The sequence below is a fragment of the Leopardus geoffroyi genome, chromosome E3 (genome assembly GCF_018350155.1).
Source record: "Leopardus geoffroyi isolate Oge1 chromosome E3, O.geoffroyi_Oge1_pat1.0, whole genome shotgun sequence".
Lineage (NCBI taxonomy): Eukaryota > Metazoa > Chordata > Mammalia > Carnivora > Felidae > Leopardus > Leopardus geoffroyi.
In genome coordinates this window covers 33,363,268-33,390,663 of record NC_059340.1, presented here as the reverse complement: position 1 = coordinate 33,390,663, position 27,396 = coordinate 33,363,268, and positions in this window count along the sequence as shown.

The window sequence follows — 27,396 nt, the reverse complement described above, 5'->3', positions numbered from 1 at the left end:
CCTGAGGTCAAAGAGGTTGTTGCCTGTTTTCTCCTCTAGAGTTTTGATGGTTTCCTGACTCACATTTAGGTCTTCCATCCATTTTGAGTTTATTTTTGTGTTTGGTGTAAAAAAGTGGGGTAGGTTCATTATTTTGCATGTTGCTGTCCACTTTTCCCAGCACCATTTGCTAAAGAGATTGTCTTTTTTCCATTGTATACTCTTTCTTGCTTTTTCAAAGATGAGTTGGCCATACATTTGTGGGTCCAATTCTGGGTTCTCTATTCTATTCCATTGGTCTATGTGTCTGTTTTTGTGCCAATACCATACTGTCTTGATGATCACAGCTTTGTAGTAGAGGCTAAAATCTGGGATTGTGATGCCTCCTGCTTTGGTTTCCTTTTTCAACATTACTTTGGCTATTTAGGCTCTTTTGTGGCTCCATACAAATTTTAGGATTGTTTGTTCTAGCTCTGTGAAGAATGCCGGTGCAATTTTTATTGGGACTGCATTGAATGTGTAGATTGCTTTGGGTGGTATCGACTTTTTAACAATATTTGTTCTTCCAATCTATGAGCATGGAATGTTCTTCCATTTCTTTGTGTCTTCTTCAATTTCTTTCATAAGCTTTCTATAGTTTTCAGCATACAGATCTTTTACCTCTTTGGTTAGGTTTATTCCTAGGTATTTTATGGTTCTTGGTATAATTGTAAACAAGACTGATTCCTTGATTTCTCTTTCTGTTGCTTCATTATAGGTGTATAGAAACGTAACTGATTTCTGTACATTGATTTTTATATCCTGCAACTTTGCTGAATTCATAGATCAGTTCTAGTAGTTTTTTGGTGGAGTCTTTTGTAGAGGATCTTGTCATCTGCAAAAAGTGAAAGTTTGACTTCTTTTTTGCCAATTTGGATGCCTTTCGTTTCCTTTTGTTGGCTGATTGCTGATGCTAAGACTTCCAATACTATGTTAAACAACATTGATGAGAGTGGACACCCCTGTCGTGTTCCTGATCTCAGGGGGAAAGCTCTCAGTTTTTTCCCATTGAGGATGATATTAGCGGTGTGCCTTTCATGTATGGCTTTTATGATGTTAAGCTATGTTCCTTCTATGCCCACTTTCTTGAGGGTTTTTATTAAGAAACGATGCTGTATTTTGTCAAATGCTTTTTCTGCATCGATTGACAGGATCATATGGTTCTCCCCCTTTCTTGTATTGATGTGATGTATCACATTGACTGATTTCTGAATATTGAACCATCCCTGCAGCCCAGGAATGAATCCCACTTGATCATGGTGAAGAATTCTTTTAATATACTGTTGAATTTGATTTGCTAGTTATCTTGTTGAGAATTTTTACATCCAGGTTCATCATGGATATTGGCCTGAAATTCTTTTTAGTGGGGTCTCTGTCTGGTTTGGGAATTAAGGTAATTACAGCATTAATAAAACCCCTCAAGAAAGTAGGGATAGAAGAATCATACCTCAAGATCATAAAAGCCATATACAAAAGACCCACTGCTAACACCATCCTCAATGGAGAGAAACTGAAAGCTTTCCCACTGAGGTCAGGAACACAACAAGGATGTCCACTCTCACCACTGTTATTAAACACAGTATTGGAAGTTTTAGCCTCAGCAATCAGACAACAAAAGGAAATAAAAGGCAGTCAAATAGGCAAGGAGGAAGTCAAACTTACTCTTCACAAATGACATGATACTATGTGGAAAACCCAAAAGACTCCACCAAAAAACTGCTAGAACTGATCCACAAATTCAGCAAAGTCGTAGCATATAAAATCTATGTACAGAAATTGGTTGCATTTCTATACACCAATAATGAAGCAATAGAAAGAGAAATCAAGGAATCGATCCCATTTACAATTGTACCAAAAACCATAAAATACCTAGGAATAAACCTAACCAAAGAGGTGAAAACTTTATACACTGGAAACTATAGAAAGCTTATGAAAGAAATTGAAGAAAACACAAAAAAATGGAAAAACATTCCATGCTCATAGATTGGAAGAACAAATATTGTTATAATATCAATACTACCCAAAGCAACCTACATATTTAATGCAATCCCTACCAAAATAACACCAGCATTCTTCACAGAGCTAGAACAAACAATCCTAAAATTTGTTTGGAACCAGAAAAGACCCCAAATAGCCAAAGCAATCTTGAAAAAGAAAACCAAAGCAGGAGGTATCACAATCCTGGACTTCAAGCTATACTACAAAGCTGTAATCATCAAGACAGTATGGTACTGGCACAAAAACAGACACTCAGATCAATGGAACAGAATAGAGAACCCAGAAATGGACCCACAATCGTATGGCCAACTAATCTTTGACAAAGCAGGAAAGAATATCCAATGGAATAAAGAACAGTCTCTTCAGCAAGTGGTGCTGGGAAAACTGGACAGCGACATGCAGAAGAATGAACCTGGACCACTTTCTTACACCAGACACAAAAATAAACTCAAAATGGATGAAAGACCTAAATGTAAGACAGGAAGCCATCAAGATCCTTGAGGAGAAAGCAGGCAAAAACCTCTTTCTTTTTTTTAATGTTCATTTATTTTTGAGGGAGAGAAACAGAGTGTGAAGAGGGAAGAGGCGGACGGAGAGGGAGACACAGAATCTATAACCAGGCTCCAGGCTCTGAGCACAGAGCCCGATGCAGGGCTCGAACTCTGAATGGTGAGATCATGACATGAGCCGAAGGCGAATGCTTAACGAACTGAGCCACCCAGGCCACCTAGGCAACAACCTCTTTGACCTCGGCTGCAGCAACTTCTTAACTTGATTATGTCTCTGGAGGCAAGGGAAACAAAAGCAAAAATTAACTATTGGAACCTCATCACAATAAAAAGCTTCTGCACAGCAAAAGAAACAATCAGCCAAACTAAAAGGCAACCAACAGAATGGGAGAAGATATTTGGAAGTGACATATCAGATAAAGGGTTAGTATCCAAAATCTATAAAGAATTTATCAAACTCAACACCCAAAAAACAAATAATCCAGTGAAGACATGGGCAGAAGACATGAATAGACACTTTTCCAAAGAAGACATCCACATGCCCAACAGACACATGAAAAGATGCTCAACATCTTTTGGGAAATAGAAATCAAAACCACAATGAGATACCACCTCACACCTGTCAGAATGGCTAACATTAACAACTCAGGCAACAACAGATGTTGGTGAGGATGCGGAGAAAGAGGAAGCTCTTGCAGTGCTGGTGGGAATGCAAACTGGTGCAGCCGCTCTGGAAAACAGTGTGGAGGTTCCTCAAAAAATTAAAAATACAACTACCCTATGACCCAGCAATTACACTACTAGGAATTCATCCCAGGGATACAAGTGTGCTGTTTCAAAGGGACACATGCATCCCAATGTTTATAGCAGCACTATCAACAATAGCCAAAGTATGGAAAGAGCCCAAATGTCCATCGATGGATAAATGGATAAAGAAGATATGGTATATGTATACAATGGACAATTACTCGGCAATCAAAAAGAATGAAATCTTGAAATTTGCAACAATGTGGCTGGAACTAGAGTGTATTATGTTTAGCAAAATAAGTCAGTTAAGGAAAGACAAATATGTGGAATTTAAGATACAAAACAGATGAACATAAGAGAAGGAGAGCAAAAATAATATAAAAAAAGAGATGGAGACAAACCACAAGAGACTCTTAAATACAGAGAACACACTGAGGGTTGCGGGGCGGGCGGGGTTGGGGGGGGGGGTTGGGCTAAATGGGCAAGGGGCATTAAGGAGGGCACTTTTGGGATGAGCACTGGGTGTTGTATGTAAGTGATGAATCACTAAATTCTGTTCCTGAAATCATTGTTACACTATGTTAACTAACTTGGAAGTAAATTTAAAAAAGAGAGAAAGAGAGAATTAGTGTGTGCACCTATCACATCTCCCCACTAAATTGAGAGACTCAGGTGAACTAAAACCTGTGTAATGTGTTGGCTAACGCAGGGTTTCTCAGCCTCCTCACTAATGACATTTGAGGCTGCTAATTCTTTGTTGTGAGGACCGTCCTGTGCATTGTAGGATGTTCAGCAGCATCTGTGCCATACCCACTGGGCGCTGAGAGTAATCCTATCTCAACGAGTGACAAGCAAAAATGTCTCCACACATTGCCACCTGTCCCCCTGGGGACAAAATCACCCTCAGTTGAGAACCTCTGGGTTCAAGTAAAGGGCTGTGGGGCTCTACCCAATCCTGGCTCTGCCAGTGCCCGGCTGGGTGCCTTCAGCAGACTGATATCCCCATTTTACAGATGAGGAAACTGAAAGTCACTTCTCTGTGCTCTGTTCTCATCTATCAAGTAGGGACAATAAAGTCTTTATAGTCATTATAAGAATTACATACAGCAATTCATGTGACCTGTACAGGTGGTGAAGAGCAGCTACCTTGGGCATTATATTTTAAGGGAACAAGCACTTAGCCTAAGGCTGGACATACGTGAAATACTTAACAAATGTTAGCTACTGTCACTTCCATTATTATTTTCTTACTTACAACTGCTGTACCCCCCCACCCCCCGTCCCCTGGCACCTGGATGGGTCTCTTGCACATACTAGCCAAAAGAAGGTCAGTGGATTGGAATGAGAAGGGAGGCACCTATTTTCTAAGACATGACCTTGACCCTACTGGCACTGTCTCGTCATCCTTGAGCGCACTAAAATTTGGGGGTGGTTGTGGTACCCACGATGAAGGCACCACACCCCCAACCCAAGAATCTCCTAAAGGCACATTCCAAGGAACACTCAACTTGAGAGGTATTTCTCCTAGAAAGAGTTTCCAGGCCAGAAAATATAAGACCCCCCCCCCCACTCCTTTTTGAGCCAATGAGGCATGTTAGGTGAACAGAAGCCCTCAGAGGCCTAGATTCTAAGCTCTGGAAAAGCAGGGGCCAAGCCTAGCTCACCACAGTATCCCTGCTCCTTGAACGATGCTGAACAAAAGGGGCACTCAATGAGCATATGATCAATGAATACATGAATATTTACATGAGGGCACGTGTTCATTAAAGAAGCCAGTTTGGCTGCATCTAACGCAGTGCTCCCAAACTCTCTGGATCACCTCCCATGGACATTCCCTACAACTAGAGCCCCCCCACCCCACCCAGACACGCTGGAAAATGTGGCCCCGCCCCCCCGGGATGACAAAGCAAAGGTGACTGACTAGGAAGGCAGGAGTGCCCACAGTACACGTTTCTGGCTTCTATGGTTCGCAGGAAGTTCATCTGCACCCAAAATTAATTGAAAACATTTTCTTTTAGCCCCAAAAAGAGCCCACAGCGATTGAAAAGAAAACACACTCCTCGGGACTCTTGACCAAAGGGTTCCATGTTCTAAGAGAAGTGTGGCACTCCGTGTGCTGTGTTGTGTACAGTGACATGGCAAAGCAGGTGTCATCCACAGAGGGGACATCAACCTCACTCCTCACATCCACAGAAGCATCTGTCACAGCACAGGCCCTGGCCCCTACACCCCAAGAAACGAAGTTTTTCCCAAGGCCTGTTTCTACTCAATGGCAATGCTGTCCAACGGCACTTAGGGCAAAGATCAAGACACCCGCCTCTTGCAAACTCAGTTCCAGGTCCAGAGTTTTCAGGTAAATGTGTTTGGACAAATGCCCACCTTGTTTGCAGCTAAAATGTCCACCAAGATAAACAGTAAGCAAAACTAACCACTGCGGGAAGCGTGCACAACAGACATCCATCACTGGATGTCAGATTCTGTTCCAGAAGCTTCTCAAAGGCAAGCTCAGCGGACCCTCCCAGCACCCCTCTAAGGGTTGGGCGCTGGCATCATTTCCATTTGACAGAGGAGCCCATTGTAGCTCTGAGGGTAAAGTGACGGGGCCCAGGATGCATAGCCAATAAGGCGGGAGCTGGCATTTGCACCATGGTCAACGCCACACTATGCAGCCTCAGGAACTTGCACTAATCGCGGATGCTATTTTTTATTTTTAAGAAAAGTTTTAACACGCACTTCAGTGACCCATTTGTACCACGAATGCCTGGGTTAATTATCTGCTAGGAGTATGAAACGCATGGGGAGACAGAGTCCCTGTCTATCCCCAATATATACTAGATAGCTTCACTCCCCTTTGACCCAGACGACATACAAGTCAAGGTGTAGTTACCGTTTGGCGATAATAGGGAGTTACCAAATCTATCCCTTGCCTTCTTTCATGTTCCGTGTATGTTCCAAATAGGTTGAAAACAAACAGAAAACTTCTGGGATGCCAGCCCAACTTGCATAATTTTAACGAATCAATGCCCAAAGACATTCAAAACAGTAATATCCCCACCTCACACACTGCCCTTCCCCCAATCCACCCCAAAATCACTTGATCCCTTTGTAAACAGAGGCATAGTAACATTGCCTGTTGTACCTCATTTAAACCCTGGCTTAATCTAAAAAGCAGAGCACAGTCCCCATTCTATAGATGAAGAGACCAAGGGTCAGAGTGGTTGAATGTCTTGCCCAAAGTCACAACAGCTAGTAAAGGATAGTAAGGATAGTAAAGGTTCTAAACCAGGTCTCTGTTCCAAAAACTCTAGGTCCTGCTGACTTACGTAGTTTCAGGTAAATTCACCCAAAAAGCCCAGGAAAAAAGGTTGTTTGTTTGTTTGTTTGTTTTAGTCAAATGTCCTCACAAGGGCTTGAGGTACTGTAAATGTTATTGAACTTGAGGTTCTGTTGGCTGAGAACTGTGACCAATTATATAGCTCTTTCTCTGTTCTGAGCTATATCAGGCTTGGTGATGAGACCGGCAGATCAGCAAAGTGAACTTACTAGTAACTCTGAGGTGTAAGGCCAGGAATCTTATGGGGGAAGACAGAGGCCAGGCAATCAAACTTAACATGGGTGGGGCCCAATACCTTTAAAAATACATTAACAGTGGGGCACTGGGTGGCTCAATCGGTTAAGTGTCCAACTTTGGCTCCGGTCATGATCTCATGGCTTGTGAGTTCGAGCCCCGCATCAGGCTCTGCTCTGACAGCTCAGAGCCTGGAGGCTGCCTCGGGTTCTGCGTCTGTCTGTCTGTCTCTCTCTCTCTCTCTCTCTAAAATAAAATAAACATCAAAAAAAAAAATAAAACTACATTAATAGTAACACTTCTGATATCCTTCCTGTCAATGAGAATGTGATACATATATATAAAAAAAATGTATCATCTTTCCCACATTAATTCAGATCCAGTGGAGACGTGAAATCTCTCTGTGAGTTTCATTTATTTTGGGTACAGACACATTTTGTCATATTCAAACATAAAATCTCTGAGACTAATGCTTGCTCTCGAACAGCTAATAATGATGCATCCACTGATCCACTGCTATAAAAGCTATTTCCTGCTCTGGTTGAAATTTTCCCAAAATCTCTAGGTGGACCATTTCTTCTAGGGCTTTCACAAGGTTGCCGCTGTTTTCCAGGGCACACATCCCAAACTGTGGGAGTAAGAGGGAGGCTGGGGATGTGTCAATGCCAGACCTTCCATCTGAATATTTCAATCTGAATTTCAAACATATTTATTAGTTCAACAAACTGTTTCTGAGCAACCGTTTTGGGTAGAGAGCACGGTTCTGGCAGTGGGGCTAGCCGCAGGGAAAGGAGAGGATCAGGTCTGCCTCACGGAAGCTTACATCCTAAGGAGAAGGGGTGGGGTAAATAAATAAAACAAGCTAACCTCTGTAATGGGTAGAATTATGTCCCCCCCGCAAAAGATATGTTCCCGTTCGTAACACGGAGAACTTATGAATATGACCTTATTTCGATAGAAGGTCCTTGTTTATGTAATCAAGTTAAGATGAGGTCCTGCGGCTTTAGGACTGGCAATAAAGGCAATGACTTGTGTCCACGCAAGAGGCGGGAAATCTGGGTACAGACACACAGGGGACACGGCCGTGTGAAGACAGGGGCAGAGATTCGAGGGATGCAACTACAAACCAAGGAAGGCCAAGAATGTCTGGCAGCCGCCAGAAGCCACGCAGGAGAGAATCAAAGAAGGATCGTCCCCTGGAGCCTCCAGAGGGAGCACGGCCCAGCGGACACCTGGCCTTCAGACCTCTGGCCTCTGGAACTATGAGAGAATAAATTCCTGTGGTTTGAAGCCACTGTGTCTGTGGTACTTTGTGACAGTAACCCCGGGAAAGGGATGCAACACCTAACAAACGTGGTATCAGAGAGTGACAAACAGTGTGAAGAAAATGAGCAGGACAGGAGCCAAAGACTGACTGGGGAGGGGGCTACTTCTGACAGTGGACTTGGGCGAGGGGGGAGGGCACCAAGTTGGAATTGTCACATCGGTGCCACCCGAAGCAGAGGTCATCTGAGCTCCAGCTGCCCTGAAAAATACCATAGATCCGATGGCTTAAACCACTCTTCCGATGTGCTTCTCACTCTTCTGGAAGCCGGAAAAGTACCAGATCAAGGTGCCAGCGAGGTAGGTTGGACGTGGCCTCTCCTCTGGACTTGTAGGAGGGGAGCACACATTTGCTGTGTGCTCGCTGACCTCCTCTTTGTGCAAGTATGTAACCTTAACTACTTCCTTACCCCACACACAGCCACACTAGGGGTCAGGCCTTCGACATTTGGAGGGGAGGAGGTGGGGGCGGCCACATATACACAGTCCCTAACAGATCTCACCCAAAAGCAGGCTCTACTAAGACTGCACAAGATTCAGGGGACTCTGAGACGCAGGTGCACAAGCAGGAGTCTGAGACCCCCAGGCCCCGGATTCACAAACGCCCCGGCCAGAATTCACATACGTGGCCTCTAAGCGATGCAGGCAGGACAATTCTGTGACACAACATCTCCACATTATACGCCAATAATTACATGGTCGACAAGAAAGTTCTCCAAAAGGCCATTCATTCCGAGTAAACTCGACCAAGCCAAGTCTAGCCTGCTGAAAGCATTCCATTCCAAGAATAAGGCCCAGGACCGGCTACACAATGCCAGCCCCAGGGCAAAATGAAAAGGAGGGGCGCTCTGTTCAAAACTTATTGAAGAATTTCAAAGATGGTGACTACAGAACATTGAACCGGGGGGTCGGGAGAGGGGTTTCTAAGCACAGGGTCCTGTGTGACTGACAAGGTGGTGAATCCCACCAGGAGGAGTAAGAAGCTTGTTGGCTAGGAGGTCTGACCTGACCGTTTCTTTTATTATCTTCTCTCCCCTGGCTTCTTCAGGTCAAGGATGGTGGACCACAGGCCAGGGGTAAGGCTCCCTGAGTGAGCAGGCATTGGACCACAGCCTTCCGAGGGGGAGAAGAAAAATGAGAGGTCCCTAGGGCCTGGCGGAAGGACTTTGGTCCTAGTTCATGGTGATGAGGCCTCAGTGGCAGGCTTTGAACGCAGGGGTCACGTGATCTGACATTTCTGAACGCCCCCTAGCTGTTGTTGCGAAGAAGCAGCAAAATAAGGCATTCCTCCTGCTCCTCAAGGTTATAATCATAGGAGAAACAGCCAGAGCTGCCATTGTGACCTAACACAGCAAGTGACACGTGGTCGTGTTGAGGGGCTGACTTTTGAATCGTGCTTTTACCCTCGGGGCCGTTTCATGTCTGCCCCCCTCCCCAGTCAACCCTTAGCTCGATGAATAAATCTGTCTCTAGAGCCCAGCATTGCGTCTCACACACGCTAACACTCCGTAAATACTTGTTGAATGAAATAGTCCTTTTCAAGCCAAATGCTCGTGCTGTTGTCTTTGCTATCATTATTAATTATGCTAAAATACACATAACGTAAAATTTGGTATTTTAACCGTTTTTTAGTGGCATTAAAACACATTCACGTTGTCATCTCTGGAACTTTTTGTCAACCTGAACTGAAACTCTGTCCACATTAAAACCAACTCTCCCAGGGGCACCTGGGTGGCTCAGTCAGTTAGGTGTCCGACTTCGGCTCAGGTCATGATCTCGTGGTTCATGAGTTTGAGCCCCGCATCAGGCGCTGTGCTGACAGCTCAGAACCTGGAACCTGCTTCGGATTCTGTCTCTCCCTCTCTCTCTGCCCTCCCCCATCATACTTTGTGTGTGTATCTCTCTCTCAAAAATAAATAAACATGTTTAAAAATTAAAAAAAAAAAAAACCCACCTCCTATTATTCCCTCCCCTCCAGCCCCTGGTAATTACTGTCCTATATTCCGTCTTTATGAATTTGACTACTCTGAGTACCCCTATAAGTGGAATCACACAACACTTGTCCTCTTGTGCTGGCTTATTTGATCCAGCTTGGTATCTTCAAAGTTCATTCATGCTGTAGCACATATCAGAACTCCCTTCCTTTTTAAGGCTAACGATTCATGGTACGGATAGACCCCATTGTGTTGATCCATTCATCCATCGATGGACTTCGAGGTTGTTTCTACCTTTGGGCTACTGTAAATAATGCTGCTCAGATGGGTGGGCAACTATCTGTTTGAGGCCTTGCTTTGGATTCTTTTTGTGTATTTTTTTAATTACACTTTTTGGTTCGAAAAAATTTAAAACCTCAGAAAAATTGCAAAATATCACAGTGAAACCCAGGCACCCTGTACTTCTACACTTCATGTTAGGTTGGAAAACAAATCTTAATAGCTTTTCTCAGTCACCTGGATTCAATTGGGGGTGGAAAGGAGGTAGGTAAGAGGGAGGGTACTGATTGCTATTTGAAAACAAAAGGAAGTTTCTTTTCTTTTCTTTTCTTTTCTTTTAATGTTTATTTATTTGAGAGACAGAACGTGAGCAGGGGAAGGGCAGAGAGACAGGGAGACACAGAATCCAATGCAGGCTCCAGGCTCTGAGCTGTCAGCACAGAGCCTGACGCAGGTCTTGAACTCGTGATCTGTGAGATTGTGACCTGAGTGAAGTTGGTCGCCTAATGGACTGAGCCACCCAGGCGCCCCCAGGAAGTTTACTTTCTTGTGCAATGTTTAAATGAGAATGGCAGCCTCATGGGGGCAGGATGACTTTGGGGACGATACAGTTTCTCTGAGCCTTACTTTCCTGGACTGTAGAACGGGAATAACTCATAGAACCTAATTCACAGGATCATTATTAAAATGAACTGAGATGATCTCAAGTTCAAGCCCCGTGTCGGGCTCTGTGCTGACAGCTCAGAGCCTGGAGCCTGCTTCAGATTATTAGTCTCCCTCTCTCTCTGTCCCTCCCCTGTTTGTGCTCTGTCCCTCTCTGTCTCTTAAAAAAAATAAATAAATAAAACATTAAAAAAATTGTTTTCAAATGAACTGAGATGATACGGGTGCTGGTCTCACCCATTAGTGCCTAAATACCCATAAGTGTTAGCCATTCTGATCACTGAAATGATCAGCATTTCCATTTTCCACCCGATTTCACTCGACTGACCGCTCAGAGGAACTGTAACTTCCCAAGGTCGCTAGAGGCAGGCTGGGATTGGAACATAAGTTTGGACGGTGGAAGAAGGCTCCGAGAGATCTGAGTGGTTTGCTTTGGATCTTTCAACATACTCTTGACATTTAACCAAGAGGGAGCTTTATTCTTTCCTAAACTCTGTGTCCTTAACTCATATCTTGATGGGATCCGGACAGTCAAGCAGGACTAAAATAACACATTTACAAGAACAGAAATGCCAAGTGGGACATAGTTTCCCTTTAAATATGAGAATAGCCAAAATCAGTAAGTACTAATTCCCCCCTGCCTAGGAGCACGCATCCTGGAATCCTGGGCTTGTTTTTACTGAAGCAACAACTTCAGGAGGTTCCAGAAGTCATCCAAGGCCACCAAGAGTATAAAACACCTCTTGATAGCCACACTAATTAATCAGACTCACCAAAAGTGGCTGAGCAAATTAGATAGGATAAACAATTAAGCACACTGAGTTTTCATACTGAGAAACCACAAAGCCAAAATTGCTTCCTCTGGAGTTGATGATCCATAGTCATCACTGGGTATTCCTAATTAATCCAAAACCAACTCAGAGAAATTAGCAAGCTTCAACTGACAGATTTGGGCTCTTCCATAAAGGAATGTAACATCTGCATGTATATCTTGCTTGTAATTTTTAGTCACTAGGTAGGATTAGTGTTAGATTAGCTGTATGAATTCACATGAGTCTGATTTGACACGTCAACTCCTTGCGCTGACACAATTTTCTTAAGGAAATTTTCTCCAAGTGAAAATTACATAAAATTTTGAAACTGAAAGAAACTTTTCAAAAATTGAAATTGAGTTTTTAGAAACTGAAATTTTGGAAGTGGGAGGACAAGTTTGCACCCTTAAAATTCTGATCCGTATTGCCAAGTTGTCCTTCCTTCGGGGAGTCTTAGCCATTTTCAGTGACACCCAACAGAACATAAGCATCTCCCCTCCACACATCCCCACACACTGGCTCCAGGCTCAGTACAAACTTTGCCACTGTGATCGGTAAACAAAGGTATCTCACTTCTGCAGTAAGAATGATGGGATAGTCTAGGGAAGAGAAGTCAACAAAGTCTCCCCAAACTAGGATGCTACTTCTTTGGAGGGGCCAGAAGAGCAGATCGACTGCCAATCACCCACGCCCCTATATCTGCCTTCCCAAAGACCTAACCCTAGGCACCTGCCAACCACTGTCTCAGTTGTACCTACAAGCAGACTTTCAGGAAGAGCGGGAGCCTTTGGGCCAAGTGAGAGAGTCCCATGTGTACAGAGGCCAGAGCACTGAACTGGGGACAAGAGCCCCGGTTTTTGCTCTCTTGGGCGTGCCATTTCCCTTCTCTGGGATGCACAGTTCCAGGGGCTAGCGGTCGTATACTCCAATGAAATGGTTCAGATGAAATGAATTTCAGAGACAACTCTGCAAGTCTCCAGTTGTACAGAAGAGGAAACCAAAGCTCAGGGCATTTAAAGTTCATCTTTGATGAGTGATGAGTGATGGAGGTTCATTACTCAAACACTTGCGAGTAACTAACATATTCAGTGTCAGGCATTGTGCTAGAAGGGGACGGTGAGGGAAACTGTATAGGCTTGTTCCTGACCTCACAAAGCTCACAGTCTAGCGCTACAAAGGACCCCTGAACATAATTTGGGGTCAGGGACGACTTGGAAAATCTAACGAACCCTCTTCTCAAAAAAAAAAAAAAATTTAATTTAATTTAATTAAATAATCGTACATGCACAAACCCTCACATAAACACAATTCAGCCTATGCATTCTGGTAGATTCACTGCCTCTTGGAAGCCCATCCATGGATCCCTAATTTACAAACCATTCATTTATATGAAACACACTGTCACTGCACCGAGCCGTTTCATTTTGAATCTTTCCACCAACCCATCAAGTAGGAACTCACAGTCTCATTTTACAGAGGAAGAAACCAACACACGGCAGAGTCAGCAAACCCGCTCAGATAACACTGCAAGCTGGTGTTACATTAGTAATGTTCTTTGGGTGCAAGTAATGGAAATTTGCTCTGGCAAGCTCACGAAGAAAAGAAAGGAATGGAGAAGGTATCAGATAACTTGAAGAATCAAAACAAAGCTGTAGAATTGGGCTCAAAACCGTAAGAATCAGGGCCGCTGTGCAACTCTACATTGTTTCCCCAGACCTCTGTATTAGTCTTTTTGAAAAACAGGACGACAAAGTGGAGTTGCTTATGCTAAGCCTCAGATAACCAAATCGAGACTGAACTTAATCGCAGTATTGGCCTCTCCCAGAAATGGAATTTTAAACCAGTCAATCAGGAATCATCTGCTTGGCACTATTGAGGTCCTCCTCCTGACAGACCCCTGCCATCCGCCAAGGGAAAATGACCTTGCAATAACCAACCTGGTTCTTGCCTAGTACAATTTCCTTGTTCCTGCTCCCTTCTGCCTGCGACACTCTCATTTTGTACGGCTCCTCAGAACTCCTTTCTATCTGTTAGATGGGATGCTGCCTGATGCCAATCAATTTTTGCTCAAATAAACTCTTAAAATGTTTAGGGGCGCCTGGGTGGCGCAGTCGGTTAAGCGTCCGACTTCAGCCAGGTCACGATCTCGCGGTCCGTGAGTTCGAGCCCCGCGTCGGGCTCTGGGCTGATGGCTCAGAGCCTGGAGCCTGTTTCCGATTCTGTGTCTCCCTCTCTCTCTGCCCCTCCCCCGTTCATGCTCTGTCTCTCTCTGTCCCAAAAATAAATAAACGTTGAAAAAAAAAAAATTAAAAAAAAAAATGTTTAACATGCTTTATCTTTAAACACAGTCCTTAAGCAAACTGGAGTCAGGTTCCTCTGAACCCTCTTCTCAAGTAGGCATGAACCTTTGGGTTTCCTTGCTCATCACTACAGGGCCTCATTTGAGCGAAATTCCGCACCTTCCGCGTGTGATCAAATTCCTCGCCTGCCACCATCCCAGAGTGCTGTCTGCTCACCTGGGGCTGCCTTGGGCAAGAATCCCGTTAGGCCAGTATAGGAAGAATGACCCTACCTTCTTCCACCCATGCCTTGCTTTAAATCCCCACTTTTTGTGCTACATTAGGAGCTGAGCCAGGCTCTCTCCCCTGCTGCCACGAATCAAGTCCCTTGAATCAAGTCCTTGGTATTGTTCTTCACCAAGTGTCAGAATAACTTTTTTTGACACCATGGAGCAGATTCCTCTGGGGTGGGTGCCATGTACATGCGAGGCCAAGGGACGGCCTTCGCGTGGGGTCTGTGTGCTCTATGGGGAGGTACATCTGTGAAAGGCAAGTGGGACGCAGTGACTACAAACCAAGTAAGGAGGCCAAAAGTACCAACAAACTTACAGTAAAAATGGTACGTGTAGAACCATGGTTTGGGAGTAAACCCAATAAGGCTATCTCCGTCCTCCTTTTGAGATTCTCTGATTTTACCAAAAGTAAGGTTCGTTGGTAATTAGTCAATGTATCTAATTGATGCTTCTCTCCACCCTGAATTTGTAATTCAATTATCCTAATGATATGCCAGAAATTTTGAACCATCTCTGACCTGTGAGCACTCAGAAAGTAAATCTAAAGCCAAATGGATTGTTAGGCTGTGTCCCAGGCCTTGGATGAGTCATGAATGTGCAGATGTCATAGAAGGATGTAGTTCTGCCTTCCCAGCATCTATCCCTCCTTCTTCTGATAACAGCATCCTGATTTTCCCCTGCTCTGTACTCAAGAGGGAGTATAGGAACCAGGCAGAAATAACCAGCATTACTCCCAGGACTGAAAATATTTGGCAAATTATTGGGAAATGCATTTTTTTTTCTGGGTTTTCTAGACTCAGGCTAATGGGTGTTTATTTCATCATTTAAGCACCTAGATCCAGCCATGCCTGAAGCTTCATGAACCTTTCAATTAGGTCATTTGATGGTGTGTGTGTGTGTGTGTGTGTGTGTGTGTTTTAATATTAAGTCTATCACCTGGATACAAATACATATATACATATTTTATTAGCACACACACATACATGCATATATAAATATATATGTATATATAGGCTAATATAAAGGTGTTTTACCATGTCTAATCATGTAGTGATATCGATGATTTTAGTATGATAGTAAAGGCATTTTGTTTTCTTTTTTTAAATTGATCACATAATATAAAATACACCAAATAGAAGGAAAAACACAAGATAGCAAACACAAAGCCAGCTCGCTCTTTTCCTATTCCATCCCTGTCTATTTCCAGGCTCCTTTTTATAGGCACCCAATATTATTGATGCTGGGTTATCAACCACTCACAACTCCGAACCATGGGAATATACCACTGATTGTAAATAAACTAACAAAATTAAATAACTAACGACCCAAGACTTGAATGTATTTTTGTCACTGCAATGGTGTGCATTTTAAGAGGCGGCTTTAGAGGCTGGTTCAGTCTCTAGCACATGTGACTCTTGACCTCAGGGTCGTGAGTTCTAGCCCCACATTGGGTATGGAGCCTACTTAAAAAAGTGTGGGGGGAACCTTTTAAGAAAGGGCATTGTAAGGGCGCCTGGGTGGCTCAGTCGGTTAAGCATCCAACTTCAGCTCAGGTCATAGTCACACAGTTCACGAGTTTGAGCCCTGCATCTGGCTCTGTGCTAACAGCGTGGAGCCTGCTTCAGATCCTCTGTCTCTCTCTCCTTCTGTTCCTCCCCTGCTCACGTTCTCTCTCTCTCTCTCTCCCTCACAATAAATAAACATTTTTTAAAAGAAAAAAAACCAACATTATAAAAAAAAGAAAAGGGCAATGTATAACCTAATGGAATCAATTAACAATGGCGAAATTTCAGGTAAGGGTCTAATGCAATGGACTCAATGTTTACGTCCCCCTCTGATTTCATATGTTGAGATCCTAACACTCAATGTGATGGTATTAGGAGGTGGGGCCTCTGGGAGGTGACCAGATCACGAAGGTGGAGACCCCATGAATGGGGTCAGTGCCCTCATAAAAGGGACCCCAGAGGGCACCCTTGTTCCTCCCTGTCTGCGAGGACACAGCGAGGAGACGCCATCTGTGAGCCAGCAAGTGGGTTCCTGCCAGACACCGAATCTGCCAGCACCTTGATCTCACAGCCTCTAGAGCTGCGAGAAAGATGTTCCTTGTTTACACCACCCAGTCTGTGGTATCTTTGTTATCGTGGCCCAAAGACACAAAGGTATCTAAAGATTTACTGAGCACCTACCCTGTGCCAGACCGCATGCGTGATACGAGAATATACAGGTGTCTGCTCTCAGAGAACTCGCAGACAACTTCGGGCAGCAGCTAAGTAAGCAGACTGTTCCACACCGGAATGGTAAGGGTTAACACGATGCTGGGAAAACATTCCCTGGACGCCTCACCTCTGGAGGAGGGCGACAGCCACTGGGAGAAGCTTCCTCCAGCCCTGCACATTATGTCGAGCCCTGGCACGCACAGGGTGTTGGCTCCGTAGATATTAATTATGCAACGAAACAAGCTGATGTGAGACCTGGGTGTCTGGGGGCTGCTGGTTGGCCTCCTTTGCTGCCGCCCCTCCAGCTCTCTGAAGGGCACCCCGTCGGGCTGGGCAGTGTCTTCCTCGGCCTCAGAGGGGCTGCCAATCGGCTAGCTCTGTTTACTTGGCTGTCGTCCCCCTCCCAGTCATTAATGTCCTATTGTCAGGGCTGGAGGCTTTTGACTACCAGCAATTAGTCAGAGAGTTCTGCATAGGACAAACAAACAGGGAATTGTGTCAGAGCCAAACTCAGGAACCGGGCGTATGACTTTGAAGGCTTCAAGGGAGAAGGGCTGAGCCCTGGGCCTGGCTGCAGCTGCCCTAAAACGACTACAAGGGAAGCGGAGAAGGTGGAAACATGGGCCAGCAACCCCCTGATTATATTGATCAAAGTTAATGAGTTATGATGAAAAGGCACCTCCATGGGCCGGGAGGACCCAGTATGGATCCAACTGACAGCAGTTTTCACGTCCAAGAACAAATCCCACACATGAAAAACAGCATACGTGAATACTGCCAAGCAAAGGGAATAAATGGAGATGTAGGCAGGTCGGCAAAGGCTTAAGAGATGAACAGGAGGAAACACTCAAGGAATTGGATAGAAGCTAAGGGTGTGTAAGTGGGGGGGAGGGGCGGGCATGGTGGGGGGTGGGGCACGTGTTCACACATCGTGGCCTAGTCAGGGCAGAATTCCCCATTAGGGGACGCTTGGGTGGCACAGTCAGTTGAGCATCTGACTCTTGATTTTGGCTCAGGTCATGATCCCAAGAGTTGTGGGATCAAGCACCATATCAGTCTCTGCACTCGGCATGGAGCCTGCTTGGAATTCTCTCCCTCTCTCTCTCTCTCTCTCTCTCTCTCTGTTCCTCTGCCCCTCTCCTCCACTTGTACTCTCTCTCTCTAAAATAAAAAAAATTTTAATTTAAAAACAAAAAGATAAAGAAAAAATTCCCCACTAGGCACAGTGCTCACAATACCTAGAGCCCATGATACTTTTAAGTATCATGTTTTAATTTTACTCCATGGTCACCTCTGTGACTCAGCTGGTTAAGCGTCTGACTTTGGCTCAGGTCATGATCTCATGGTTCATGAGTTCAAGCCCTGCTTTAGGCTCTCTGCTGTCAGCACAGAACCTGATGTGGATTGTCTGTCTCTCTCTCTTTCCCTCCCTCCCCCACTGGTGCACGTGCAACTCTCTCTCTCTCTCTCAAAAATAAACATTTTTTAACTTAAAAAAAAATTTAATAATTTTACTTTAAAATCAGAAGAAAGAAATGAATATGGCAATAATTATTCCAGCTTGCATTTTATTCACGTTTATGCCACCAGAGCTGCAAAATATTTTATATATTTTTTAATTGTTAATGTTTCTTTCTTTATTTTGAAGGAGAGAGAGAGAGGGAGAGCCCGAGCAGGGGAGAGAGAGAATCCCAAGCAAGCTCCATGCTATCAGTGTGGAGCCCTACTCAGGGCTCGATCTCATGAACTGGGAGATCATGACCTGAACTGAGACCAAGAGTCAGGTGCTTAACCAAATGAGCCACCCAAGTGCCCCAATTTTATATATTTTATGGAGGAAAGGGCCTGTGACAGCAAAAGTGCCTAGAGCCCATAAAATCACAGACGGCCATGGCCCCCCAACCCCATCTAGAACAGCACACGTGCTGGCACTAAATAAACTGCTGAACGGATGAATGAACTGTCAGTGGTCCCCCTGACTGGAATGTGGGACAAGCATTAGATGGACACGAGCCGCAACTGTGGACGATCAAGACCTTGGTGAGGTGAGAGGTGAGTGAGAGGTGAGTGTCACTCAGAATGGAGTTTGGAAAAGCCCCCTCTGGCTGTTCTAGAAGAAGGTAGAGGCTGGAGGCAAGGCAACCGCTGCGGTAGAAGCAAGGAAGACACTCAAGGAGCAGGAGGCCCTTCCGGTTGGACATCACTCCTGGCCAGCGTTTCCCATAGCATGGCCACCAAAACCTCCGCCAGCACTTGGACACTCAGGGGCAGCAAGTTCCTGCGGCATCAGACAGACTCAGGTCATATGGTTAGGAAATCCCTCCCTTCTCGTTCATCTCCCAGTGCTGCCCATGACAGCACAGAAAAAGCCTGTTTGGTGGTAGTCTGTCTGTAGACCCCTCTCTAATCCTGGCTAACATCCCTTTGTGACAGTAAGAACAGGACCAATGTCTTCAGGGCCAAGTGTATCCTACTATTTGATAACCTTATTTTTGCATCCACTGTATTTATTTGCAAAGCTGTCTTCCGACAGCAAGCAATCTGGGATTTCCCATTCATCATAGGGATGTCAAGTCTCTTGTTGAAAGAATTGTCTAAGTAAATACAAAAGCAAGTTGATTAAAACTGACATTACGGGGGCACCTGAGTGGCTCAGTCGGTTAAACGTCCAACTTTGGCTCAGGTCATGATCTCACGGTTCATGAGTTCGAGCCCCGTATCGGGCTCTGTGCTGACAGCTCAGAGCCTGCAGCCTGCTTCAGATTCTGTGTCTCCCTTTCTCTCTCTGCCCCTCCCCCGCTCATGCTCTGTCTCTGTCTCAAAAATAAATAAAACCATTAAAAAATAAAAATTAAAATTAAATAAATTATGGAAAGTAAAAAAAAAAAAAAAAAAAAAAAAAAAGAACTATGAAGCCACCTGGGTGGCTCTTGATTTCTCAGGTCATGATCTCAAGGTTCGTGACTATGAGCCCCACATCAGGCTCCAAACTTTCGTGCAGAGCCTGCCTGGGATTCTCTCTCTCTCCCCCTCTCTAACTCCCTCCCATGTTCTCTCCCTCTCTCAAAATAAGTAAAATAAACTTAAAGAAAAAGACGTGTGAAGGGTCAGAGATTTTAGCCCTCTTACATGCTAACAAGTTAGCCAACCACAATTTAATGGATGTTGGTAAAAGACACGATACTCCTAGGTGAGAGAAAAAGAACAATTGTTACTCTCGGGAGTAGCCAGAGTATTAACATTTTTGGTACCAGTGTGCCCAATCCAAATTCTCACAGGGCAACACAAAGAGGGTCAAATAACAGCTGTACCCATAGTAGATAATATAGGGAGGGCTCTTGAACTTGGGGAACCTAAATCTTTTATAACAAGCAGTAAGCAAGCTGGCATTTTTGTTCCAGAGAGAGCACCATTATCTTAATTACATTAGACAGAAAGCACACCTGCCTTTTGACCTGAAGTCAACACCTCTATCTCCCAGAGCTGTTCACTACACAAACATCCCTGAAAAGTCCAGAATAAAAGGCAGTTAGTTCCTTGCTTCATATGGTGTAAACAAGAGGCAAATGGAGAACTGTCTTGCGATAGCCAGCAGCTGATACTTTACCATAGTTTGAACTGCCTTTCAAGGCTGGCCCCATGAGCACATTGGAGAGTTTACAGCCAGATACACATAGTTAACACTTACTGAAAATTTCCTGGGTCTTATGGGTGTGTTGTTTCCCTGCAATAGCTCTTTCGGGTAGATAGCATCCCCACGTTACAGATGAAGAAGCAAACGCTCAACTAAGCTGACTACATTGTCCGTGATCACCCAGTGAACAGTAGGAAGACTGGATGTGAACCCTGGTTGGTCTGACTTCATCCATCGGAACACCCATTAACCCAAATAAAGTTAGACAGCCAGGAACACTTGTACTTGTTTTTCACCCACTATACAATCTTGCACTGCATCTGCAAAGATGACACTGGTCCAGAGAAAGGCTTTGCCCCGTGCCAGCTGAGCCCTGGGCCAGCCCAGGTGGTGATCTAGGGGTGTGCAGCACCTCCTTGTGGACCTGGCTCCATGCAGGTCAAGGTTCCAGCAGAGCCATACTACTGTTAGCACCCCTGCAGCCAGGATGGCTCTTCATTGACTCGGGAGCAAGGAAAAGACTCAGGTGGGAACAGGGCACTAGGGTCAGGATTGGCGGGGCAGGCACACAAGCCGGGGTGCATGACTGCCTAGTGTCATAAATAAATGAGGCTGCCTCACTCAGTTAGAAAAATGCTTAAAGGAGGGAAGGAGGAAGATTAGTGATGATGATACTTCACTCAATCGCTACATACTAATTATGGTTGCTTGTTACCCTAATATCCATTTCTTTCCCTGGCAACATCAGCTCCACTTAACAGATGAAAATGTTGCTGCCCTGAAACAGACAGACCTGAGGTGATAGGGCAAGGTGGTGATAGATGAGGGGTGGAAACCAGGTCTCCCACCTCCCAACCTCAAGTTCTAATATGCGACACTATCTGCCTGAGCTACACTACCTGTCAGAGAGAGCCCTGAAAACAAATCACTGGTGGCAGGAAGCAACATCTACAAATCAAGAATAACAGTTTATATGGGATGCAACACCATCATTTCATCTCTCAGATGATCAATGCATCATCCCTTTTGGGTCCTGCTCGGCCCCACGGTGACTTCTGCAGCCTGTGCTGATTAAACTCAGGATTCACTAGCACACAGGCAAGAATCTGTATCTTCCAAGAAATATTAGGATCATAAACTATCACCAGGGAGCTGAATACCACGGCTCCACCAAGCTTGGGGCCTCCTTCCTGCCACCAGCAGACAGCCTAAACCCAGCGGAGCAAGGTTTACGGTCAGTACTTAAGGTGACCACCACCTGTAAACAGAATTCCCTTGAAGGCTCCACTTGGAGAGCACTATCCTGCACTATCTCTATTAGGCCCACTCCAGCCAGCGTTGCCTACTTCCAGTAAAGAGAGACATCACCATCTCCTTTGTTATGTGTTAGATGGTATGGATAAGCTACATTTAGGGGCCAGGTTGCACCTTAAAACTAAACTAACCCTTCGTATGCAGCAATCGGCTTATCTATTCAAGTTCTCACTCTACAAGAGCTGTGCTGGCCCTGACTGCCCAAGACACCCGTGGTCACATCTCCCCATGGCACGTCACCCCAGAGCACAGATCACAGATTGGAAGGTGGGATGCCCCACACTATTTTAAATTCCCTCCTTTCTTTTCTCCCTCCCTCTCCTCCTTGAGTGAGTATAGCTGAATTTACAGATGTTATTTGCATCGAGGATGTGACTTCACATTACTCAACAGAGTGCAGTCTTTGGAGCGGTCACCTCTGGGTTCAAATCCCAACTCTTCCACCTCCTAGCTGTGAAGCCTCAGAAAGGTGACCTTGCTCTGCTCTAAGCCTTAATTGCCTCATCTGTTAAGTGGGAATAACACTCGGGAATAATCTGTTAAGTGGGAATGATACAGGTTCCTATGAAGGTTAAAAATCATTTATGCGTTATCAGGTCCTTAGTGACGGAAGGGCATTACGGCGTAGCAAACTCTGTCCCACAGGCCAAATGCAGCCTGCAGCCCATTTTTATCGGAACATGCCCACATCTGTTTGTTTATACATTGTCTATGGCTACTTTCCTGCCACAATGGCAAGAAATGAGTAGTTGCAACACAAAAATGCATGGCCCACAAAGACTAAAAGCTTTACCATCTGGCTCTTTGAAGAAGAAGTCTGCTGACACCAGGCATAGCTCATTGCAATAATAATAACATTAAATTAATTGAACAAAGAGGCCTGGACGAAGTTGGTTCTAATACCTTGGCACCCTACATAAGCAACCCAAAACCTAAGCCAGGCAGTCAGAATCTGGATACCTGCTCAGCTGGATACCTAACCTGACCTAAAGGTCCCTTGTTATTCCACATAAGGAAGGTCACGCTGCGTTAACCAATCAGGGTTTCCCTAGGATGACTTCCTTCCTCCCGCTTACCTTGGCTATGAAAGCCTGTTGCTCTGTGCTGCTCTTCAGAGCTCCTTCCTATTTTCCAGAATGGATGCTTCCCGATTTGCTAAATAAAAGTCAACGGGATTCAAAAATTAAGTGTCTGTGGGATTTTAACAATAATAATTTTTTAATATTTATTTACTTTTGACGGGGGTGGGGCAGAGAGAGGGGGAGACAGAGGATCCGGAGCGGGCTCTGCACTGACAGCAGAGAGCCCGATGCGGGGCTCGAACTCAAGAACCGCAAGATCACCACCTGAGCGGACTCAGAGATCATGCATGACACTCAACCGACTGAGCCACCCAAGCACCCCGACAATAATTTGTTTTAATGTTTTCAAATCCAAAAGAATGTAAAGACCTTTTCTAGAAGGTCTAGTTGCTTTTGTAGGGGTTCAGAATATGTCCCCCTAAATACACCACTTTGCCATACTGATTATTCTGATTAAAGGTACTTCAGAAATAGCCAGAAAAACACTCTGAGCCTCCTATGCCCCCCTGAAAGCAGGACATAAACCACCCAAGTGAAAGGTACCCTCCCTGTCCCAGGCGGGGAGAAGGCATCTTTACTGATGAGGAAGCATAAGGCAAGCTGAGGGCAAAGTGCAAGCTAGCAAACCCTGTCCCCCAGGTGGGAGATGTGGGATGTTCCTCACGTACTCCTGGCTGCCCAGGAACAAAGGAGAGGACAGAAAATGATTAAACTCATACAGTCTCCATGGGTCTACCAATATCTTAGTAATTTTACAAAAAAAGAACAATCTGATGAATAGCCTAAAGTCTAGGAACTCCCTATGGTCTTAATGTTAATACTTTGCTAGAGGGAAAACAACCTCAGCTTGACAAAAGCTAGGCTTCCAGTAATCTAGAGTCTTCTTTAGCATATGGAAATGCCTTTAAGAAACTTCCTCTTGGGGCGCCTGGGTGGCTCAGTCGGTTAAGCGTCCAACTTTGGCACAGGTCATGATCTCACGGTTTGTGAGTTCGAGCCCCGCATCAGGTTCTGTGCTGACAGCTCAGATTCTGTGTCTCACCCTTCTCTCTGCCCCTCCCCTTCTCATACTCTGTCTCTCTCTGTCTCTCAAAAATAAATAAATGTTAAAAAAAAAAATTAAAAAAAAAAAAAAAAAGAAACTTCCTCTTGGGGCACCTGAGTGGCTCAATCTGGTTAAGCACTGGACTTTGGCTTAGGTTACGATCTCACAGCTTGGGAGTTCAAGCCCAGCATCAGGCTCTGTGCTGACAGCTCAAAGCCTGGAGACCTTTTCAGACTCTGTGTCTCCCTCTCTCCCTGCCCTTCCCCCACTTATGCTTTGTCTGTCTGTCTCTCTCTCTCTCTCTCAAAAATAAATAAATATTTTTTAAAAAGGAGAAGAAAAGAAACTTCCTCTTGACTTTCCCTCCCCCAGCTCCATAGTATGTAAGCAGTCACTCTTCCCAATCCCAGGGCAGCTCTTCCTGCCCATGGGTCCTGTCCTCATGCTTTAATAAAATCACCTTTTTGCACCAAAGACATCTTCAAGAATTCTTTCTTGGCCGTCGGCTTTGAACCCCCATCATTATCCCCAAAACCTCATCATTATCACCAGAGACAGAGAATTTAGGGCCAAAAAAACTGTATACAGAAACAAAACTTATTACTTCTTCACCACTGTACCACCCCTAGCCCGAACCCCTTTGTCTTGTCAATTCTTCACAAATTGTGTCTTTGCCTAAAAGCTATAAAAGCTTCCTGCTTTGGTCACTTCTTTGAGTCTTACATCTTTGTGGGGCTTCCGTTTCATTATAATGTAATTAAACTTCTTTTTCTCCTGTTAATCTGTCTTAATTATGGGGGAGGGGGTCTCAGACAAGAACCTAGAAAGGAACATTTTTTTCCCTCCCCTACACTTTCTCCAAATAGGGGAAAGTGAATGGAGCCCCTCCTCTGCCTCTTTCAGCTCTGTAAGCGAGGGGCTTCAAATCTTGCCTCTGTCACTCACTTGCTTGGAACTCTGGACCAAGATGTTCATTCTCTGTATAGCCTCCTTGCCTTAAAGTTACCTCAAGTCATCCCCCAGGCCCCCACCCTACCTGGCAGAGTCTTTCCAACAAGCACTCAACTCCCCAAACCCCTGGTCTTCGCTTGGGTAAGTTCTCAGTGTTTACATTGTGTCTGGCTTTGTAGAATAGACCTTCATGAAGGCAACCTGGGACCCCTGGGGGCAGAGACTGGGGGATAAGAGTCTCATTCCCAGTTTAAGGTGGAGTTTCTACACACGGGTCAGACCTCCCAGAAAGCCAGGAGTGGTCTCTTCCCAACACCTAGGCTTTATCATACTACTAGTCCCATCTTTCTTTTCTCCTGAGTCGCCTTGTGAAAGACCCCTGTTACCTGGGCTGGGGAGGGGCTGACTCAGGGAAAAAGGGAGGGGGCTGGGGAGGAAAAGGAGGGATGGAGCTTTCCACCTCAATCTGGGTCACACAACTCCTGGCACAGACAACAGAGACAACAGAGCACAGACAACAAAGTACAACAACATATTTGTACTTTGAGCCAGTCATGGCGCTAAGAGCCTTCACGGACTTGTCATCCCAGCTCCACTTTGAAATTGGCTCTGTTCTTATTCTTTTTCTTATGAATGAGGCCAAAGTGGTTAAATGACAAGTGTCTGATCACAGAGCTGCAGTGTCAGACCCAGTCCTCAAAACCAGGATGCCTGAGGCCAAACCTATACTCCATCAAAGCGTTAAGTCTCAAAAACAAAAAAGTTTTTAAATAATTCGCATTCAAACAGATATTACGCATGTGTCCAAGTCTTATTTGACTTATGTATGAGGGAAGCAAACTAATGACAAGACTACTGCACTGTGGGAAGTAGAAATGTTGGAAACACTTACAAAAAAAGAAAGAAAGAAAGTTAAGGTAGGATTGCTATTACCAAATTAGGACACAAAATCGGTTAATACCCTGTAGGGCAATGAAACTATAATTTTTGGGTTAATGATCCCTGTTAGACAGAAAAGAAACATTACCAACCCTTACTAATTTTACAGAACAGTAAGATGTCTGGGCACGAATCGACTGTGCACAGTGGCATTCCCTGAGGGTGTCAGCTAAGCTTTAGGAGGGCTCTTTAGATGTTCTGGCAGGCTGTGGTCATTTTTTTTTTTTTTTTTTTTTTTTTGCCTTATTTCCAAGTTTTAGATGGATCACCTTAGCAACTCTTAACCTCCATATTATTGTTGCTGCTGCTGTGGATGGTAACGGGGCCCTGCTCCTTGGTCCTCTCAATAAATCTCCACTATCCCTATCCCGGGCATTTCCTGTGGTCCCATTTCTCTACTGTTCCCAAGTCTGGTCAGGACCAAGATGTGGAACTATCTCACCAGGCAATAATCAAGTCTGACACTTGGTCAGGAGCCGGGGACATGAACTTCCTTCCAGCTTTCAAGGATGTGACTCAGAATGCAATCAGACAACAGGGAAACTTACGTACTGGGATCTTCACCCTTTCTGCTTTGGCCACTCCTGTATTTAAAATGACTTCTTCTCGCTGCCTGTCTCTATTAACCTCAGTTTTTGTTGGAAAGTCAAATGCCTCCAAGGAAAGTCATCGTGTTCAGAGGCAAATGAGCAGAAAATCTGCTACTGGCTAATTGGGAAATGTACCGTGAGCATAAAGTCTTCGGCTCAAAAGGGGCCCTCTGGTCTTGCCCTTGTTTTCTGAGGAGGAAACTAAAGATGAAATTAGGGGAGAAATGGCTCCGTTTCTCCCCTTGTTGAAGTTCACATTTTTTCCCTTAGAATTAACCTCCCAGAATAATTTTAACCATCACTCATGTGATATGAATTTAAAACATTCCTGAATTTAAACCTTAATCCTGATGTTGTGGGGGTCATCAAACACAATGGCCAAGAAAGAATTCTTGAGACACTGTATGGTGCAATTCAGTAAGTTTCTTTAAGTAGCTCGGGGACAGGACCCATGGGCAGAAAGAGCCGCACCTTTGCTGTGTGAAGCTGGTGGTTATATGCTTAGTGCTCAAGAGGGAGGGAACGTGCAGGGAATATTAGATCATAAATGTCTCCTTCAAATTTCTACTCATAAAACTACCTTGGCAACATTTCTCTGGTGCTTATCATCCAGTGTGATTTTAACTATCAGTGACATACACAGGCAGTCCTGAGACCCTTTAAGAGGATAGCAACCAGCACTTACTTATTTGATCCTCATCGAAACTATGCATGCTATCAGTCAGCCTTCCACACTAAAGGTGGACATTTTCTGCTTCTACCCCTCATCACTGGTATTCCTTCTGATTCAGAAGATGGACCTTTGGACATGGTAACATGGTAACATCTTGTAATAATGTTCACAGTAAGAACAGACACTCACCCATGAATAACAGAAACTCTACATTACAATGGCTTATGAGAGCAAACATGAAAGTGTATTTCTCTTTCCCCCCAAAAGGCAAGCAGCTTTGGTGGTTCTGCTTTGAAAAGCTGTCAGGAGCCTGGGAGCCTTTAATTTTATTGCGTTTTCATCTCTAAGGTGTTATCCTTGTTCCTGAGGCCCAAAGCCCACATTCCAATTGGCAGAAAGGAGAAAAATGACAAAAGGAAGATACACAGCTTACTTTATAAGGCATAACCTAGAAGCTATCCATGGCACTTCCTCTCACAACCTACTGGACAAAATGTAGTCACGTGGACATATCTTATCACAAAGGATC